Raw genomic sequence first — 20733 nt, 5'->3', positions numbered from 1 at the left:
AGGATGCTGCGGCTGCCCGGCTCTGAGAGGAGGCGGCAACATTGTCGCCCTGGTCATTATTTCTCTCCCTGCATTGTCGAGCCAAGAAAGCAGATGAGGGAAGGAGGACTCCAAGGAGAAGGTATACCGGTTGGGCCGAACGTACGCGTTACGCGAATGAGTTGTTTTTTGGGAGCCCTCCGCTGGTAAGTAGACTCATTAACGACGATGCCTGGGCCAGTATAGGCGAGACTTCGGAGCGGTGCTCTCCTCTTCTTCTGCCGTGACCACCGTCAACGTGGCGATGAGTTTGCACCTTCCTTTGTGTGCACCTTCCAAAGGAAGGTGCACACTCATCGCCACGTTGACGGTGGTCACGGCAGAAGAAGAGTAGAGCACCGCTCCGTGCCGTCACCACCGAGATTCTAACAAGGCCTTTGCATCATCTTCTCTCCCATCAGCGAACGTCAAAACAAGCGGATGAGCGATAAGGTGTCAGCCACTGAATCTGCGCGTACAGGCTTGGGTAAAGGGGCAAGATGACATCATGTGACTAGACTCAGATTCGCGCTCGCACCTTCATTTGCTGGTACTTTATCGCCATCCGCCTGTCGTGACGTAGGCTGCTGGGGTGCGCAGGCCTTGTTAAGATCTCTGTGGTGTCGGCCGAGCGCGCTGACTTTGGGAAGTTCTTTAAGTAATCGGCACACGTGGGCGGCCGTTATTTTCTTAACAATCGGTGGCTTTATGCCATGGTATTCATACGGTGTTTAATGAGTGCGCCACCTCTCCCGTTAGTGCTATTTTAACATAGATTTTGTTTTCACTGCTATGAAGCTTATACGAAATAACTAAATAGTTTGATATATTTTATTCAATCCTTTGAAACTAAATGCTGCCATTCAATTAGGAGTAAATGACCGCTGCAAAGCGACGCGTTAATTAGTGAACAATGGTATTTCATTGGTAAGATTTTTTTCAGGTGGGATGATTCCGTAAACCACTTTTACATGAGATTTAACTTCTTCTGTTTGCAACGATGGAAATCGCACGTTTTGTGCGCTTTAATCTAGGATCCAAAAATCCCTGCACGGAAACTGTTGTCCTTATTTGAGGGAGATTTAAAAATAAGTAAATGCAAAGAAGGTATATCGATAAGGCGTGAACAACTTATATTTAGAGCACTTACACGATGGGCGCATTAGTCGCTAAAAACAGAGCGGCCGACATTATCAGAGAGTCAGATGTCATTACTAACGAACATATAAGTAGAAAAAATGACAAACGGGAGAAGCGGAGTATTTTACATTCTTTTCTTGAGTTGTAACATGTATGTGCTTTATTAAAATTTATGTATGCTGCTCCAAAGCAAAAATATCTATATATATAACTTTATTTCTGTTTCAAGAGTATTATAAAATCTTGACAAAAAACAACAACCTTGACTTTATCTATACTAGTGGCTCTACCTAATTGCGGCAAAAGAAGAGGTTTTTGGACGCGAACTGTAAAAACGCATTGGTGGAAAGGCGCTCACTACTGCCTTCTCTTTCCCCTCATGCCCGGGAGCGCCCATGAGTGGGGACGGCGAAGCGAGAATGCCACAGCGCCCCGAAAGCGCGGAAAGTCGATCCATTGTGGCTCGTGCGCCAATCCATCAAGCTGAGTTTCCGCTTGGCGCCTTTGGTCAAAGCCGCCTAGAAGCTTCTGGACGGGGCTAGTTTGGTGCTGGTGCGCCTTTTTCTTTTCTCCGCTAGTAGCCATTCTTTCTCGTCCGCCGTGGACAACGTGGGGTTTCTCCTCCAGGCTTGGGGTGGCCACCATGAAGAGTGCTGCCAAGGGTGGACGTCTGCGCAGCCACCATTACATAGGGAGGGATTCCATCGCCCGTTTCACTGGAGCTTAAAAGAAGCCTGGACGCACAGGCCTCTGAAAAATCCACCGTTAATGCAAAGCCGTAAAATAGGTCTTGTACTGCAGCCTATAAAACCAGGAAGATTTCGTCGTGGGGTTCCCATGCGTCTGATTCAAACATGGCGTATTTTAGAACAGCATTTATATAAATAACCCTGGCCATGACTGCCGTATTTATAACTGCCACGTTTTAGCTGGAACTTCCTACTTTCGTTTGAATTGCTTGTACAGTCCTTCACACGTTTTAAAGCTGCGAAAATATAAGCTATTGTTCTTTGATTGCAATAACCTGTTTTGTTAGCTTTGAGAGCATTTTAGTGAACATTGTTGGTTATTCTTGATCGTCAGTTGTTGAATGATTTCTCGACTTTTTGACTGTCTGTCGCAAAATACAAAATTGAGCTTAATGGGAAACACCATCAATTATTTGATGGTGTAGTTTGAACTAGGGGAATAAAAATATTTGTCATGAAAGTGGTAACCATGTGCCTAATCAAGCGTTTTGAGCTGATACCCAGGAAGAACGGCGTAACGCCGACAGTGTAAATGCAGAGACCGAACATGAGCGTATAATTGAAAGCTTTTAATAAGAACACATGGAGCCACAATTTCCTTCTCACACAGGCACGTCACCTAACGTAATCTAATAAAGCATATCCATCATCTGCGCATTAGGTTAAGCAGCAACTGTGTTTTTCTTTCCAAAAATAATAAAATTAATCACAGTCTTACCACAACTATCTTCGGATACCTATAATGTAGATTTCTCGCACGGTGCTCTTGACACTGAACAAAGACGGCGGAAATCTTCCATTTTTGTCTAAGCTTACATTTATTACGTCAACCTGCTTCAGAACACGAACTGCAACCCGATAGCAAACAATCGTGGTGAGCGCATTAGAGGGTCTTTATTCGAGACATAACAATGATAGCAAGTGTACGTACTACGCCATAGTTCTTAGCAACATACTGGAAGAGCCATGATGAAGTGCTTTACGTTGATACGGCTAATTTCTTTGTTCATAAGCTCTGTAGAAATCGAGCTTTTTACAGTAAACAAAGAAAGAGCGGTTAATTCATCTATGAAAATTCGCCAGAAATAAACGATGAATCTAAATTAAGCATGTGCTTTTTACTTCCAAGCTACACTGGTCATTTATGATACCATGGTCCAACACTGAATTTCGCGCAAGAAAATATTAACTCCAGAAAATGAGACGATGAATGACGTATAATCATGAGCGAATAGCGGTCTCACAGGGCAATCATTCTGTGTCCGGTGTGGTTGCAACTACGCAAGCTCACAACACGGAGAGCTCCACGTCATTTGAATCAGGGGCCAGCCGAGAACGATGTATCATTTCCGTGTTGTGACGAGCACTGAGGCAGCGGTTTGCAGTTGCCAAGCTGTTTTTTTGCATTGTTTTTAATAACGTTGTTTAGTGTCTCAGGGCATAATGGAATGTGCAAAAATTTTAAAGGGGTATTAGATGAAATAAAAAAGGTTGGCTGTTCTAATAAAGTTCAAGAGAATGTTTGTTTTGCATTTAGACCTTGTGATCCGCACGAATGATTTGAGTTTCTGACCTGTGCCCGAATGCCTTAGCCTCCTCTTCTGCATGTCACCGCCACTACGGTAGATGAGAGGCTTTTAGCATACCTATGACGTATTATCGTAAACGTACACTCATTTACCGGACGTCTCCCGCGCAAATGAATTGCAAAAGCTGGGGCCGAGCTTGGCTATGCGCAGTTGGCCTACTGTATACGATCTGTGTGCTTGTATAAGTTTGCGTTGTGCATTTCCTCTGCTCTGTTAGCCTCTAAACAATGCAATAGTCTTCTTTTTCTCTTGCATTGGCGTGCCCTCACGGTGCTGCTTTCAGCAAGCGAAATAAAATTAGAACTTTCAGTGTTCTTCTGCCGTTGCTGCTACAGTTAGAGCTCTCCAAAGGCAATGGTATTTCTACGCTCATGCGTGAACAGCCTCGAGATCATCCACTAACTCGAGGGCCGTGAAACGCGCCGCCAAGAAGCATTGAGCTTTCGTCTGTCGTCACCTCTTAGGTGATCATTTTCGTTCGAAGATCATCAGTTTCACTTCCGCTGACTGGCCTTTGAAGCGCCGCTGCCCAGGGTGCATCGTGCGCAAGATAGAAAGTGCAGTTTCGCTCTGTCACTGAGTCGGCTCATCCGTCACGGCCTAGTTTGCGCAGCGGAAGCCATTGTTAGCTGCTGAGCACCTCCGGAGGGGGTCTCGTTGTGAAGGAGGCGCACCAAAGAAGTGGCAACCGCACTCTTAGAAAAAAAGGTAGTAAAAAGGTAGTAACGGCTGCCGTTACTACCTTTTTTAACCGTTACTACATTTGTACTACCTTCTCAGGTAGTAACATGGTAGTAACTCCTGCTGTTACTACGTTTTTTGACTGCAATACCTTTTTACTACCTCTCTGGAAGCAGGGGTAGTAAATGATATCTGACTCAGAAGATGATATCTGAATGACTCAGAAGATATGTGATACTATATACGATAGGAATATTGAAGTATTCAACACTCCTGATTACATTGCTATTCTATTTTGCTTTTATGTTTATTTATTTGCCATACCCTCAATCGCCAAGGCATTATAGAGGGGAGTGGGGTTACATAAATGAGCCCTGGACTCAAAATGTGCGCTGCTTTTCCATTAAAAAAAAAAATAATAAGAAAGAACGAAAGAAAGATCGCCTAAACTGACTTCCGAAACCGAAAATTCGTCTAGGCGGCGACAGTTAAAAAGCCACTGATAGGTCAATCCGAACCAATCCGAAGTCATCAGTGGCGGAGAGGTGCGATGTCACCATGCTGCCTTTCTGCCTTTGCTGTCGTGCGGTGCGATTGTGGACGCTGTTTCCTTTCGTTGTGCTGCTTTTTTTGTGCTGTGGTTCTTTGCATGGACCGCAGAATTGATGTGTAACATGTGCACTTCGATAGGTGTTCTGAAGTACGGGAAGTAGTGGTAAATAGATTCACTGTCATACACCGCTTGCACCGTACCGTGGCAACGCCGGCATCAACACGGAAGAATGAAATGGACTGGCGTGATTGCTTGAAAATGTGAGTACGCTGCTTGAAATTATTGTTTGTTTAATGTTGCTATTGAAAGATGTACGCGCTGTTAATACTGTTGCGTGTGGTCTCAAAACCTCTTCGTAATACAATTCTTCGGAAGCTGTCGCTTTTCATGTGCAGGTTCGTCCCTACCGCGAAAAAGTTATGTTATGGCGTATATCTCTTGATATAATCTTGGCTGGTGTGTATTAGATGTGTTAGCGGTGAATTATTGAGCCGGGAATTCCCGCCTTGGCTGCGGCTGTGTGAACCTTGAACCACACGTGAGCGTCCCGTCCCGTGAGTGCGCCTGGGAACATGTAAACCGACAACCCCCCACCTGCACCGTGCCTCCGACGTGGCGGCGCCGGGCCGTCCATGTTTGCCTTATTTCGGTTGTGGTGTTTTTTGTTTTTTGAATGGGCCTAGTCAGCGGGCGCTGGCCTAGTGCGCAGCGAATAAAGCGTCCATGTTTTGGTGTGAGAGTGCGCGATCACGGTACTCAGAGCAGCAGTGCGTCGTCAATGGGAGCGGGCGCTGGAAGAAAGGACGAAGTAGAGCGCAGTGCGGCGTCAACTAGAGCTGACGCTCGACGAAGAAAATGTGCGAAAGGGCGGGAGAAAATATGAAATTTTAATGAAGTTATCTTTGTTATTGTCTTAAATATAATCTTTATGCGTTTTTTTTTTAACTTGTAATGGGGGGGGGGGGGAGGTGCGTTGAGTGTTTCCTTTTCCATATTCCCCCCCTTTTTTTTCCTAACAGATGTGATAAGTACCCCGAACGAGCTGTGACCTGTGTGATCCTTTTCGAGGTAAGTGAGTGAACGAATAAGCTTTTATTTTGCCATTTATTCATCTCTTAATATAACCATTGTGGTTCTCAATTTTTAGTTTTAGATAAGTATTTTCTTAGTCTTTTTTAAACTCGCCTTTTTTTCTAGCAGGTGGGTGCATTAATGCAATGAGTAGAAACAGTGCTCAAAAAGCAGGTTGTTGCGGTGTTGCGCATGTTTCACATTGGTCGCTGTATTTAGTTTTGGTGCCTGTGTGAAAGTACAAAAATTATTCCTCTCTCTGTAAAACATGGTGGGCTGACGCCAAGGTACTAACTCGTGTACTACTCAGCCGTTAGGTGTTTAGCTGTAGAATGGCGATTCTCAAGAATTATTTGAGTGACCACACGTAGTCAAATGTGCATTACAAGAGTGATTGCTTTCATTACTAAAGGCTTTTGTATTTTTTTAGGAATTATGCGTATCTTAGTGTTGTTCACAGCACAGGCGGGCAGTTAGCAGTAATGGGCAGTTGCATTCGTTGATACTTTGTGTCGTGGCTTTTGATGGAAGGTTTAAAATGCTACAGTAGTAAACAGTTTCAAACCAGAAATAAAAAAGTCATTTCACTTCCTTAATGTCTTTCATGTTCACTGCGCTTGCAGCTAGTTTGATCTTAGAGGCCTTTATTCGCACAGTTTTTTTGGCTGTCTTGATATTGTACACACATAGGTCAATACACCAGCAGTGAAATTAGTTTTGTGCTATTGCTAGTATTTCAGAAGGAAAAGTGTGACTGACATCTTGGCGTAAGCAGCTTTTCGGCACGTGTACTTTTTTTGCAACTTTGAAATCAATTTGGATTGAGGTATGCAGGCACTGATCAATATATTTTATGTGCTTGGAGCAAAAAGGAGAAAGAGTGTAGAATGTCAGGCATGTTTCTGATACTGTGAGAAAGTCTCTACTTACAAAAAAAAAATTCAGATGTGCCACAAGTGTGAAAGAAGGCCATTTTAATTTTTTTTTTTTCACTGTGACTGTAAGGCACACCTGTGCAGAATGGATAACCACTTGATAGCGAAATGTTCGCGAATATCTGTTTTTTTTTTTCATACACAGAATGCAGCACATTAAACACTGTCCTAAATTCGGTGCATTTCAACATAGTAGTCTTATTCAGGAATTAATGGAAAGAACTCCATTCCTAATTTTTCCTAAAATTAACGATCAAGTTTCTAAGAGATGAGAAAGAATATGAGAAAACATGTTGCATTGTATTGTTTCCAGTAAGGTTATCAAAGCTGAAACTTGTTATTTTTTTTTCTTTTTTTCGAGCATTGGAAGAAGGGCGCAAAGTGAAGGCACAAAATCAACATACAAGACTCCCCGCTCCTCAGAATATTGCCCATACGCTAACCCTACTACCTTTAACATAAAGTGAAACCATACATGATTATGCTATTGTAAGCCAAGGCTGATCTGTGACAAACGCAGGCTGTGGCGGTGCCACTATCCATGAATGTGGATAGCCGCTCGTGGCACCACCCTTAGAAATCCAGTTGTAAAGGACAGTTTTCAGTATATATATATATATATATATATATATATATATATATATATATATATATATATATATATATATATATATATATATATATATATATACTGAAAACTGTCCTTTACAACTATATATATACTGAAAACTGTCCTTTACAACTGGATTTCTAAGGGTGGTGCCACGAGCGGCTATCCACATTCATGGATAGTGGCACCGCCACAGCCTGCGTTTATATATATATATATATATATATATATATATATATATATATTTTTTTTCACAGTGCATCACTGATGACTTTCGCATACCCAGATTGTTGCTTTGTCTTTCCCCTGTGGGCATACTTGCTTTACATTTCTTTTGTAACAGGCATTTATTCATGAAATAATGTTGGGATCTTTTTCCTCCCCTTGGTTAATTTATTTCTTCGTAGAGCAGGCATTTCCACACTATTTCTTAATTTCCTGTTCAGGTTTGCCCATTACAAGTACTACAAGATAAGGAGATCAGGTTGCCTTGTTTAAGAAATTTGAACAAAATGTAGATGTGTGGAATAAATGTGACAGGTTCATGTTGGAGTGATTTAAAAATACTGGCTTTGAAATGACATCTTACACAACCTTTTTTTTTTTGCTCTAGAATGCACCTAGTTATGATAAATGAAGAAAATTGCCATAGATATGCCATAGTTGCAGTCTATAACTTGGAAATTTCAAACCAATAGTTTACGTGCATTCCTATGGTCGTCACTTCACGCCCTGCACCCACAAATGGCTGTGCCACTATATCCTGCTTATGTAACAAACCAGCGAATGTTTATAATAGTGTAATCACATATCCTGTCTCTTCACAGTGCAGGTCTCAGCCTTAACATAAGCGTAAAATTTTAGCAACGGGAATTGTTTGCTAATTTTACACCTTTATTCAAAGAGTTGTGACGATGCTTGAGAAGCCGGATGTTTCATTTTTGATAATTGTTGGAAGCAGAATAATGCAATGTGTTCACTTAGACTCTTTATTCATCTCTTCCAGGAGACTAGGTCCTGAAACTTAATACAATTTATGGAGGAATTTATGGGGCGATGGGGTAATTTTGCTTTGAGTTTTGAAGCAACCATCTCTGTTCAAACATGCCATATTTGGGAAAATGTTTCATGTGCTTTAATTTTATGCATAACAGAAACATTCATACACATTTAGAGCACCAATTGTCTTATCCATTTTCTAATTTTAAGGTAGGTGTGCCTCACAGTTATGGAGTAAAAAAAAATATTAATCAAAATAGCCTCATTTGAGACTTGTGGGATGTTAGGTATTTTTTCTAAAAACCAGGCTTCGAGGTTTGCCTATCATCCATATTGTGAAGCGCTTATGCCACCTCCCGTTCTAAATCTTAGAAGGCAAGGTAAAACCTTAACTGCCTTTCATGTTCTTTTCATCTTTAGGGAAACTGTAAAGTCTCTCCCATACGAGCGAGAAGTAAACCATGCAGGCTGGTTACTTTTGGCAAACACAGTACATTGTATTGAGGCTGAAGTCTAGCATTTTGTTCATCATGTTGTGAGCAGTCTTGTTAACGTTGCTTGCCCAGAATCCTCTTGATTGATCGTAGGTACTGAATTTATAACTGTCTGTTTTGATTACTGGGAAAGGAGTTGTGTGCTTGGTCTCACTTGTTGATTTTTTCCCCTCTTTATATATGCAGTTACCTGAGCACTTCAGACTGGCCAATGCCTGGAACCTACCTGCTGCTCACCTTACACACCACAGCACAAATGAGGGACGCGCTAAATCATCTACCAGCAAGCACACTGCAGTGCCCTTCTGCAAGCCATTACACGTTCAGGGATGCACGTTTAAGGTCATACCCTAAACACTGCTAAAGATGCTAGTATGAATGGACAACTTCCTTGGTCTGTCTGCATTATTTCTTTTAATAATGGAGTAAGCAGTGAAAAAAGAAATCATTCTAAAGCAAATCTATTTACATTGTGGTGGTTAGCAAAAAAGAAAACCTCATTTCATGTGTGATGTATCTGAAAATTATGGGTTTGTGTTGGTTGTAATTGTAACAGCATGTTCATCTCACCAACTATTAACTACGTGAGTTTGAAATGTACAGGTACCTGGAAAATACTGCAGACCATGCCTCTTGTGTTTGAAATTATCCCATGAGTTTTGTAGGGAAGATGTGATAGTTACTTGGCTCCATACGTGAATGCTGAGTGACGTGCTGAAGTATGTGCAAGGTATCTCCCAAGAGTCGTTAGGTGAAATGCAACAAATGGTTTTATCACTGAGTTGTGGTTTGTATTATTATAGATCCGACTGCGCATGTAACATTTTGGTTTCCACAACATTTTATTGTTTTTCTTCTAGCAGTGTTGTGCTTTTCCTTGTGACATTTAGCTCTGTTCAGCCGGTCTCCACAACAGCCTTTCAAGTCTGTACTAATGCTAGCCAGATTTTGATGGTCTGTTAGATTTCTGTAAGCAAGCTTCACATCCTAAATTTTAGCAGGGCACCCAACTCTGCAATATCTGGGCATAGATATGATGTTAGCTATTTGTTGACGCTGCAATCGAGCAAAAAATCAACAGTAACAGTTGGTTGATGCTTGTGGTCACCTGTGTAGGATTAGCAAATGACAAATGTATAGTCTTTATGCCTGCACTTTTTTCCTCTACACTGACCATTATATACATGAAAACAATCTGGAAGAAGGCATACAATTCATATAAACGGCCTTTTATTGCTCCCGCTCGAGTTATAGGCAAAGCTGTTTTCTGATCAACACTGTTCAGTCCACACCAGTCAATATAATATACACCAAGGTGTCGCAAGGTATCAAGCTTTTAAAAGACAGTGTCCTAGAAGTGAATAAGACTGGGCGTGTTGGTTAGACATTGTAAATCAAAGAGCATAGCGCGGGAACACAAACGGAGACAAGACAGGACAAGCACTAACTTCAACTGAGGGTTTATTGCAGAAATGATCACATATATATACACTTCGGGATCAGCAGTGAATGAGAAAACAAACAATTACTATCATACAGCCACGTGCTACGCCAAGAATTCAAGCTCCTTGCTTGGTAGTGCAACAGACGCCTTGCTGACATATTTATCCCCTGTCCGAGCCATCTCCAGTGCTTGTTATCTCCCTTGTCGGCTCGATACGATGTCAATACACGATGATTGTCTTTTCAAACAGGGGACGGCAAGATGGTTCCACATCACATCTTCTGCAGTGCGCAGCGAGATGGCAGTCTGTAGCAATGCTGCCAACTTTTTTATAGTGCTCTAGAAGACGCACGTTTAACATCAGTCAGTCTTGCCGACGTAGTGCTTTCCAGATGAAAGTGTAATTTTATAAACAACCCCGCTCCTGTAGGGCACGTAAGGGTCTCTGTGTTTAATAGGACACTCAGGCTTCAGCGTTCACATAGGACAGGTTTTTCTGCACAAACAAAAGCTTTTTTGGTGCAGTAAACAGGGCATTTACTCCAGAACATTGTCCCGCATTTCTTAAGTTATGAGAAACCTTATGCAGGTAGGGAATGACAACTACTTTTCCTTTATTCCTTCTTTCCTCCTTTTTTTCTCATCCACTCGCTCTTCGTCACTCATGCGTGTCGCAAATTTCTGCGATGCAGGCTTTCAGCAACGGAAACCATAACATGTTTAGGGTAGCTCGCCGCCTGCAAACGCGCCACCTGCGTACTGACACTTTCACCCATGGCATGATCACATGACTTGCAGTGAGGTTTCTTTTTATCTAACGCTCTGCAAGTCATGTGATCAAGCCATGGATGAAAGTGTCAGTATGCAGGTGGCGCGTTTGCAGGTGGCGGCGAGCTACCCTAACCACGTTATGGTTTCCATTGCTGAAAGCCTGCATTGCAGAAATTTGCGGCACGCATGAGTGACGAACAGCGAGCATGCAGATGAGAAGAAAAAGGAGGAAAGAAGGAATAAAGAAAGTAGTTTCATTCCCTACCTGCATAAGGTTGCTGATAACTTAAGGAAGGTGGGGCAATGTTCTGGCGTAAATGTCCTGTTTACTGCACCAAAAAAGCTTTTCAGTTTGTGCAAAAAAATCCTGTCCTATGTGAACGCTGAAGCCTGAGTGTCCGATTAAACACAGAGACCCTTACATGCCCTACAGGAGGGGGTTGTTTATAAAATTCCACTTTCATCTGGAAAGCACTACGTCGGCAAGACTGACTGATGTTAAACGTGTGTCTTCTAGAGCACTATAAAAAAGTTGGCAGCATTGCTACAGACTGCCATCTCGCTGCGCACTGCAGAAGATGTGATGTGGAACCACCTTGCCATCCCCTGTTTGAAAAGACAATCATCGTGTATTGACATCGTATCGAGCCGACAAGGGAGATAACAGAAGCACTGGAGATAGCTCGGACAAGGGATAAATATTTCAGCAAGGCGTCTGTTGCACTGCCAAGCAAGGAGCTTGAATTCTTGGCCTAGCACGTGGCTGTCTGACCGTAATTGTGTGTTTTCTCATTCATTGCTGATCCCGAAGTGTAATATGTGATCATTTCTGCAATAAACGCTCAGTTGAAAGTTAGTGCTTGTCCTGTCCTGTCGTCGTCCCCGTTTTTGTTCCCGCGCTATGCTCTGATTTACAAGAAATGTCCTAGTCTACTGCAATCAGATAAGAGCTCTTGAGTCATATAACTTAGTCTGCAGTATTTCTTTGCTTTGTGAAGTTTATCAATTAATAAATCTCGTTAGCTAATATTTTAATCGCTGGTTTTTAGCAGCAAAGCGTGTATTAACGGAGCGTGATTTCAGCAACAAAGCACTCCAGCGAAAAGCGATTTTGTTTTCCAGGATGCGTCTTGGGTTGCTGAAGGGGTACAGCTGCATGTGGCACATTTTTTATTGTGCGACTTATCATTTAAGGCCAGTGGGAAAATTACTTTACATAAACAGTAGCTTGGTGCAAATATTTCAGTCTGCTATTTCAAAGCAATTATTGGCACTTTTTTCTTTGAACCAAAATTTGAAGAGAAAATTGATCTTTCCTAATGATTGTAATCAATAAAGTCAGCGAAAATACTGTAGGTTATGTAACGCTGCTCTGAAAGCCTTCAGTTATTCTTAATGAGCTTGGTCTTATTTAGCAGGTCTATCCAGCAATTTATAAACCTAACAGGCATCCTTTTAATAATTAGTAATGTGCATTGTGACAAGCTGGCTGTCGCATAATTTTAGGATGTGAGGAATGTTTTAAATGGGCATTTTTGGGAGACAGTTTTGAGTCTTTGGGGTGGTGCAGTGATTAGGACGCTAATGTGGATCGAATCCGAGCCTAGGTGGCCGCTTTTCTTCGGAGGCGAAAAGCAAGGCGCCCGTGGGCTGTGCGATGTTTAGTGCACATTAAAGTACCCCAGGTGGTCGAAATTTCTGCAATCCTCTACTATGGTGTCTCATAGCCTGAGGTTCTTTGGAACATTAGGCCCCACAGACCAAACCAAACCAGTTTTGAGTCCGCGTAGGAATTGCTGATGTGCTGTTTCAATTTATTGTGTATTAGTAGGTCAGTTTGATATAAGCAGCACATTCTGTTTGAAGCAATTTTGACACATTCTTTTGTGACTCTGACAGTCTATTATGATAGCTATTGCTAATATTCTTTTATAGTGCTTCATGAAGATCTAACATCTGTTTCATTTAGTTGTCATAGAGTGGACAGTTGACCAGTTTTAACTATGGCTCCGACAAGTATTCAATACATATGCAGGATTTTAATGGACAAATAATCAGCAAAAGATTTCCTCATACCAGAGGTATTGCTAGAGGCAGCCAAGGCAGAAGGCTAGGCAGTGCATAAGCTGGTACTTCCATTCTTTGCCAAAAAACCCTCTTTTAGTTGTGATTTTTATTGCACATGTCTGGTTAAATTATTGTTGTAAAGCAACTTCCATAGACATATCCTGATAGTTCTTGTATGCTATTCCTTCTATCACTTGTCATCATTATTGCTTAAGGTGTTCAAAGACACACCAGGCTCTACAAACCTTCAATACCTTAACCTCCTATAAAGGTTTCAAGTTCAACACACTCAACTCTGATGTAAATAACTGTCTCATATGAATGTGTAATAAGTTATAACCAAAACAGAACAAAAGTACCTGCTTTCTTTTTGAGTAGTTTTCTCGTCTTCAGTCAAATCTCCTTTGCACCACTTGTGATGTGGGAAACTGTTTTTTTGTTTAGAAAGTTGAATGCTTGAACTGAATAATGAGAAATAAAGTCTCATCTTCTTAGCCACACTTGTGTTCAATTTGTTTTTTTGGAAGCCATGTATGGGACCACTGCTTGAGTGCTTCCATCTTATGTAATCCAGCGTTCAGGTTAGTGGTTATAGCAACAAAGCAGAGGAGTTTGTTAAATGTGTAGTATTTTTTATGGCAGTTTATTACTGTTACAGCCTTCTGTAGGTGGTGCATATTGCTAAAAGTAGTGGTTGTTACTATTTACAGAGTTAGTATATGTTGATATAGGTAGCTGCTATTACTACCTCTGAGGTAGTGTATTTTGCTAAAAGTAGTTCCTCTTACTACCTCCTATAGGTAGTAGATTTTGCTGAAGGTAGATACTCTTACTACCTGCAGTGGTAGTGAATACTAGTAAAGGTAGTTGTTCTTACTACCTTCTATAGGTAGTAAACTTTGCTAAAAGTAGCTACTCTCACTACCTGCAGTGGTAGTGAATACTAGTAAAGGTAGTTGCTCTTACTACCTTATATAGGTAGTAAAGTTTACTAAATGTAGTTGCTGATACTACATCTAGAAGTAGTAAAATTTACTGGAGGTAGTTCTGATTACTACCTTCTAGAGGTAGTATATGCTACTACCTAGCAGATACTAACCTGCACTTACTAACTAGTTAGTAACATATGTGACAAGCAGTTACTACCCTAAAAGTTAGTAACCACTACTACCTTTTTTTTAAGAGTGCGGAATGAGAACGAGGAATGAGAGTTTGGCTGTATTCGGTTCCAGGAATTTCTCTTAAACAGACTTTAGGCGATCCGACGCTCTTCTGCGCTATTTTAATTATCTGTGTGTACAGCCGTTGGATGAGGCACCCAATGCTCATCTATGACCTAGTTCCTTTCGGTCTGGGCTTGCCTACAACGGCAGAAGTGAATTATATTGTGATATCATCTTTATCAGCCGGACTATACCCACTACAGGGCGAAGGCCACTCCCATATCCCTCCAATTAACCCGGTCCAGTGCTAGCTGCATCCACTTGACCCTTGCGAACTTCTTAACCTCATTTGCCCACCTAACTTCCTGCCGCCCCCTGCTACGCTTTCCTTCTCTTGGAATCCAGTTTGTCACCCTAACCGACCATCGGTTATCCTCTCTGCGCATTATATGTCCTGCCTATGCCCATTTCTTCTTCTTGATTTTCACTAGAATGTCCGTAACGAGTTATTTCTCTTACCGACTCTGCACGCTTCCTATCTCTTAACGTTACTCCTACCATACAGTGACTTTGTCACATAGCGACTTTCAACTATGCATATATGTAGTAATTGTAGTGCAAGAAAAACTGCTGTTACGAATGTTGGTTCGAGCAAGTGCAGGGAAATGATGTCTTAAAGTGTTACGTGGAACAAAGAAGATGAATCTGCTCTGCAATTTTCTGTCGATGATGCGACATCTCGGACATATATAAATGCAGCGGAGTGGGCAGTATACGAATGGATGATGGTGTATTTCTTTCTCTTTTCGAAAGAGCACCTTAAGTGTGCGCTCTCGCTAGGCCTTTACGAAAAGTCGTTTCTGCTCCTGATTTTTTGAAGGCGGCGGCACTTCGTGTATTGGGCGGAAATGACCCCTGTGTACGATTCTCATCTTAATCTTCCTTATGCAACGAGTGGTTAAAAATACATACCAGCAGAGGTGGGCAACCTCATGAGAATTCGACCTCATGAGGTCAACCTCAACCTCAAAATGACCTCAACCTCACGGAGTGAGGTGAGGTTGAGGTGAGGTCGGCAACACCTGAAATATTTTTGAGTGAGGTCAGCAAATGAGACCTCAACCTCATGCGTGAGTTTGAGGTTGAGTGAGGTCGTAACTTAGTGAGGTCGGCTTGTGAGGTAGAAATTATTGTTTCCCACAGCGATAAAATAGCCGGAAAAACACCTTTCATAATGCCTGTCGTGTACACTCTTTTGGCTACCAACGCGCACGTAACGAACCGTTTGCGTCTGTGCGTTTGCGTTCGACACGAAAAAAAAGGTGGGGGGGGGGGGGGGGGCGTAAAGCGCAGCGCGGCAAACGAGTGGGGTTGGACGACGGCTGCAGACTCGAAAGAAGGTGAAACAAGATCCCGCCACCATTCCGAGCGAGTTTGGAAAGTGAAGAAAGTCTGCGCAAACTCGAAGAGTTTCCAGACCTACGTGGGTATGTCGACTTCTCGGAAAAAAAAAAAAAAAGCTAGAATAGTAGAAAAGACGGAAGCGCAAGATCCAGCAACCAAGGAATTGCTTGGGGAGGATGGCACGAGAGAGGAGGTTTCAGAGAGTAATATGGAAAGAACAAGGATGCAGAAGAGACGAGAGATAAATGGCTTGACGAGAAGTCACCCCACGAAGACTGTATTTTAGTAAATAAAATCTGCTTTTGCTATTGTATATGGTACGAGTTAAAACGAAAGCAAGCAATAGGACGGTAGATCGTAGTTGTATCAGTGCAATCCACTCTTTTATTATTATTATTATTATTATTATTATTATAAGTCACTAGACATTAAATTAACCCTTACATAAAAATATAAATTTAATGTGCCCTTCTCGAAGAATCATTGAAGCACAGACAGGTGACTGACGACTGCTTGCAGTCATTCTCATACCCTACGTGAGCTTGCGCCTTTTTCATTTACATGTTTGTTTATCGAGGGCCTCCCCTCCGTCTTGCAGCCAAAGTGGCGGGCGCGCCTTTTGTTCGTAAGCTGGCTTCTGCTCTTTCGGCTCCGCAGCCGGTGTCCGATCTCACTAGCGGACAAAGCGCGGACCCGGGAACCCCTCGGCATTTCTTGGAAAGTAAGCCACTGCAGATACGCGCGCCTCTGGGCGTTTGTGAGTTTTAGGTATTTTTAAGTGCGTTTCTGTCAACGGGGCCGAGAGTTACAAGGACAGTGGCAGTGTGGGCGAGAGAGCGAGTTGTGTGCGCGGTGCTCGAGCGTGTGAATGCGCGAGTGAAGATCTGCGTCTCCTCTTCTTGTTAGTTTTTCAGTACACTTGCACCACCCCTATTTTTCCTCACTTCTTGTTTTCGTTTTGTGTGGTCATTTACCAGTGCCCCCTCTCGCGTTTGTGCACCCGCGTTTACTCACAACCGGCCGCTTTTCTGTGGTACGGCCAGTCGTCACCCTTCCACCCCCCCCCCTCCTCCTCCTAAGAAAAAAAATAAATAAGAAAAGACAATTCTCAGATTCTTCCTCTCGCAACATTCTTTTCTTTTTTTTTTTTTTTTTTTTACTTCTTTGGCTTTTGGTTGTGCGCTATACCTCCGATTGGCGTATTCCTGTTGGTCTAAAGAAATATGAAGACAGGTCCTTCTCGCTTCTCGGAACACCGCGGCGGCTGCGCGGACTTCTGTCGCTTGTCGACCATGCAGGCATCTCATCGTTTCGCAGGAGGGAAACGCTAGTCAGTGTTCAAACTCTGCTCTTCCTCCCTGTAGACGCTTTGCCACCCTGCTCACCACCTGCTAGTCTTCATCTCTTGACGGATATTGTGCAGTCGAAGAAAACGAAACAACTCCCGTAGCATGGGTTAAGTGTTAGCGCTTCCTTCTCCCAGTGGGCGTGGTTCTCTCGTCGCGACTAGAAGCTGGTGTCTTAGCCACACGTTCTCATTGACACCAATCGTTCCTGGAACGTCTGCTTGGAAGTCGCCCGCAAACGGCGTCGGTGAGCCGCCCGAAATCGGAAAAAAAGAAATAGGAGCATCTAAACGACATGCTGTGTTCTTCGCCATTTACCGTGGCCGTCTTTTTCAAGCGAAGACACGCAGCCATGCCGTGGTCGGCGACTTGCTGTAATTTATGACGGAAGTTTCCGCCCTTTCCAGCTGAGGTCTGCCCTTCTTCTTCGAGGTCTATCGTATTGTTGCGTTCGGCGTCGAGGGTGCAAGACATGGTTTCGGTTATGGCAGGTGTGGTTATGGCAGATATAGCGAAAAAATCTATACCGACGATGATGTGTGCGCGCGCAGTTGTCGAATTGACGAAGACATCGAAGGCCATTTCCGTTACAATAACCACGCAAAAGAAACGAAAAGCACTGTAAACTTGGAATGCATTCACTGCGACAAGAAACTGTGTGGACAAGGAAACTAGCTTTTGAGCTTCTCTCGGCATCTCAAGGTGATGTGCGAATTATCCCTAATCCAACGTATTATTTCTTTAACTTACATCAATGATAAAAGGAATGTTTTGGGGCTGCAAATTCACCATTAGTTATTATAAGTAGAAAGGAGGGTAATCTTTCCAATAATTTGTCATGGCGTTTGTTCTATACCGCACAACCCACTCGTCAGGATTATCGAAAGTAACGCAATGTCAAAAGTCAAGCACGCTTTACCTTTTCGTAACTAAGCGTCTCTGCATATGGCAACATTTTGTTCTGTCCGCCTCTTGTGATAAGTCCCACGTCAGAAGTCAGTTTGATAAAAGAATGTTATGGTACTACAACTTCCATATATACGCAAGTTATCGATCTACTTTTTTTTTTTGTAACAGAGACGTTACACTGAAGAAACATTAGATTGTTTGTGATTTTGTCATCCGATTCGATTTCAAATCGCAGGAAAATGTCTTCACCAAGAAATTATAACTTGCTTGTCATGAGGAAACACTATTTGACGGTCACAGATATGTGCGACGTTTCACTGCAGACCATCGGGAGTTCGCATCCAGCAGCACCAAGGACACATAAGCATTACAGCGGGAATTAGGTCAAAAGTCACCATATCAAAACAAATAAAAATAAAATTTGAAGAGTTGAAACTGACCAATTATACTACCGTTATTAGGTCAGCCTGCTATGAATCAGTAGCCCCGCTGGCAAATGTTCATTTAAATTTTTTTACTTTACAAGTAACCCTCATCATATTCAATGTTGTTTAAAATTTATGTCGTCATTCTGGCGTGTCACCGCACAGGACTTGTGCCATGACGTTTTATAGTTAGTGTTCTCAAGTGAAAAACCTTTTATTTTTTTTTATTTTTTTGAGGTCGAGCGACCGACCTCAAATAACTCACAGTTTGAGTTTGAGGTGAGGTTGAGTGAGGTCGGTGGTGGCATCAGAAAAAATGATGTGAGGTCACCTGGTCAAACCTCAACCTCAAAGCGTGAGGTTGAGGTTGAGTAAGGTCAGGAAATTTTTATTCAGGTTGAGGTGAGGTTGCACTTTTTGAGGTCAAATGCCCACCTCTGCATACCAGTAGTGTAAAAGGTTCCGTAAATATATTAGTGAGAACTCTTAGGTCTTCGTATTAAAAGCCAGCCTCGCGTGCTCAGTAGTCTTCTCGAAGTTGCGCGAAAGAGCCGTTTCTCAAATTATTAAGCGCGTAGAAGCCGATCAAAGGGCCAGAAGAAAGTAAGCGCTCTTTGAAACCTGGCTGTGAGTGGCATTGTTGTGGACTCAGCTCCGCAGATCACACACAAGAGGCCGTTGATCCAAACTTGGTGACAGCTGCGTGAGTGTAAATAGCGGAAGATAATATATATATATATATATATATATATATATATATATATATTAAAATATATATAGAAAGTATGATCCTGCAAATTATCAGACCTAAAGAAGCAATGTTTAACAGAAAGCACAAGTGCGGAAATCGGTTCTATGAGAGAAAAGGAGAGAAATTAGAGGGTAAATACTTACACGGGGGATTTCGTTTGGGATGATATTGCTGTCGCTCAGGATTGACGGGTGCGCGCCCATCTTTCGCTGAAAGAAAGTTTCGACGGACACCTATTTTAGTTAGTTTTGTGGCCACGTCACACGTATAAGAAACTGATAGAGGCATATTCTTTAAGTAGAGGATAGTATCGAATATTTGACTTGAGATTGTCTGTTTTATATTATTCGGCTGTGGCGCAACGCATATATAGGTGTGACAGCACTTGGTGATTGTTGGTGAGGTAACCGCATTGTGAAATGGTCATTCAGTGACAATATTGTCGTGTCTTGGCAAACCAATTGCATTAAAAAACGTAAAATCCACTCCATGTCCTATTACAAGTCTTGATCGTCATTCATTGTATACATAATTCGTTAAAAATATCTTTGTAATTAAAAAAATCAGTGTATTCCTGCCATTTTTAGAAGCTGAAAATGCTTAAGCTTTCAGTAGGTTTCTAAGCATTATGTGAGACATCGAGGCAGTGGGCCGTTTAACTTATACGGGAGATCAACTATAGAAGTTAAAACTTATGTAGAAACCCACGCTGTTATATCTGTAAGATGAACTGTAGAGCTCGACGTATGGTCTTCCTTGCAATCTTTATACGCAGCAATGCTTTAGGTGCTAGTTGGAAGATGCACCAATTTCCTTAATACGGGTGTTGGATATAAGTTTAGCTTAGGGCATAAAAATTCAATTCTTTTTGATTAGTCGTCTGATATGAATATGTATTCCTGTTTTAAGTGGCATGGTACTTTTCACACTGCTTTCGAAATGTGCTTATGTGAAAACATGCACTTCCGGAAGGATTCTTTGTGATTCCGTATCGCGACATGAATAACCAATATGAAGGCTGGGCTAGTCGCGTATATTAACGGGCCAACTGGCGAGTAAGTGCACGTCGGTGATTGAAGCGTGAATGGCTGCTAAAGAACAATTATCATCAGAGAGAATAGAGCGAAGTGGTATAAAAAATTTAGGCAACATTTTGTAGGTCATGCATAAAACAATTTCGTAGCACTTTGTAAATACACGCAAAGGGATTTAAAACAGTGCCTGTTTCTGAAGCTGGGTACATTGGTGAAAAGAGATGATGGCTTAAAGGGCGAACTTGTTTTTGTTTTCTAGTTATTTCCAGTAAGCTTGCTAAGTGTAAGGATTTGTTTCTTTTGGTATGAAACAACGTTCTTTGTTATTGCGTCTGCCTTTCTGCATTTTAACTATTTTTCTCCTTTCCAGGAGCTTTCGAATCCGGCTGCCCCTTATAAAACCTGGCTCGTCATCTTTGAACGCTGCGGCCGTATCGCGAGCGTCCGCCACGCCACCAGTAAAGATTGGAACCAACACTTCCCCATTTCGTCGCTACAGGCTGCGCATGTTGTCACCATGATTCTGGCCTGTCTAGCCCTGTCTGTTGCTGTGGCGTTGGTCTCCGTTGCTGACTCTGAA

General features: G+C 42.3%; 1 long non-coding RNA gene across 1 annotated transcript; it reads left to right on the top strand.

Moving 5' to 3' along the window:
• The first annotated feature begins 4721 nt into the window (after positions 1-4721).
• Positions 4722-10447, top strand: LOC146174682 (uncharacterized). The gene is made up of 3 exons (XR_014702356.1): positions 4722-4990; positions 5750-5798; positions 9026-10447. It is a non-coding gene; the product is annotated as an uncharacterized LOC146174682 (long non-coding RNA).
• The last annotated feature ends 10286 nt before the right edge of the window (positions 10448-20733 follow it).

Source organism: Amblyomma maculatum, chromosome 11 (assembly GCF_055883805.1).
Source record: "Amblyomma maculatum isolate TAMU_Amacu chromosome 11, ASM5588380v1, whole genome shotgun sequence".
Lineage (NCBI taxonomy): Eukaryota > Metazoa > Arthropoda > Arachnida > Ixodida > Ixodidae > Amblyomma > Amblyomma maculatum.
This window is presented reverse-complemented; position numbering and strand designations above follow the sequence as displayed.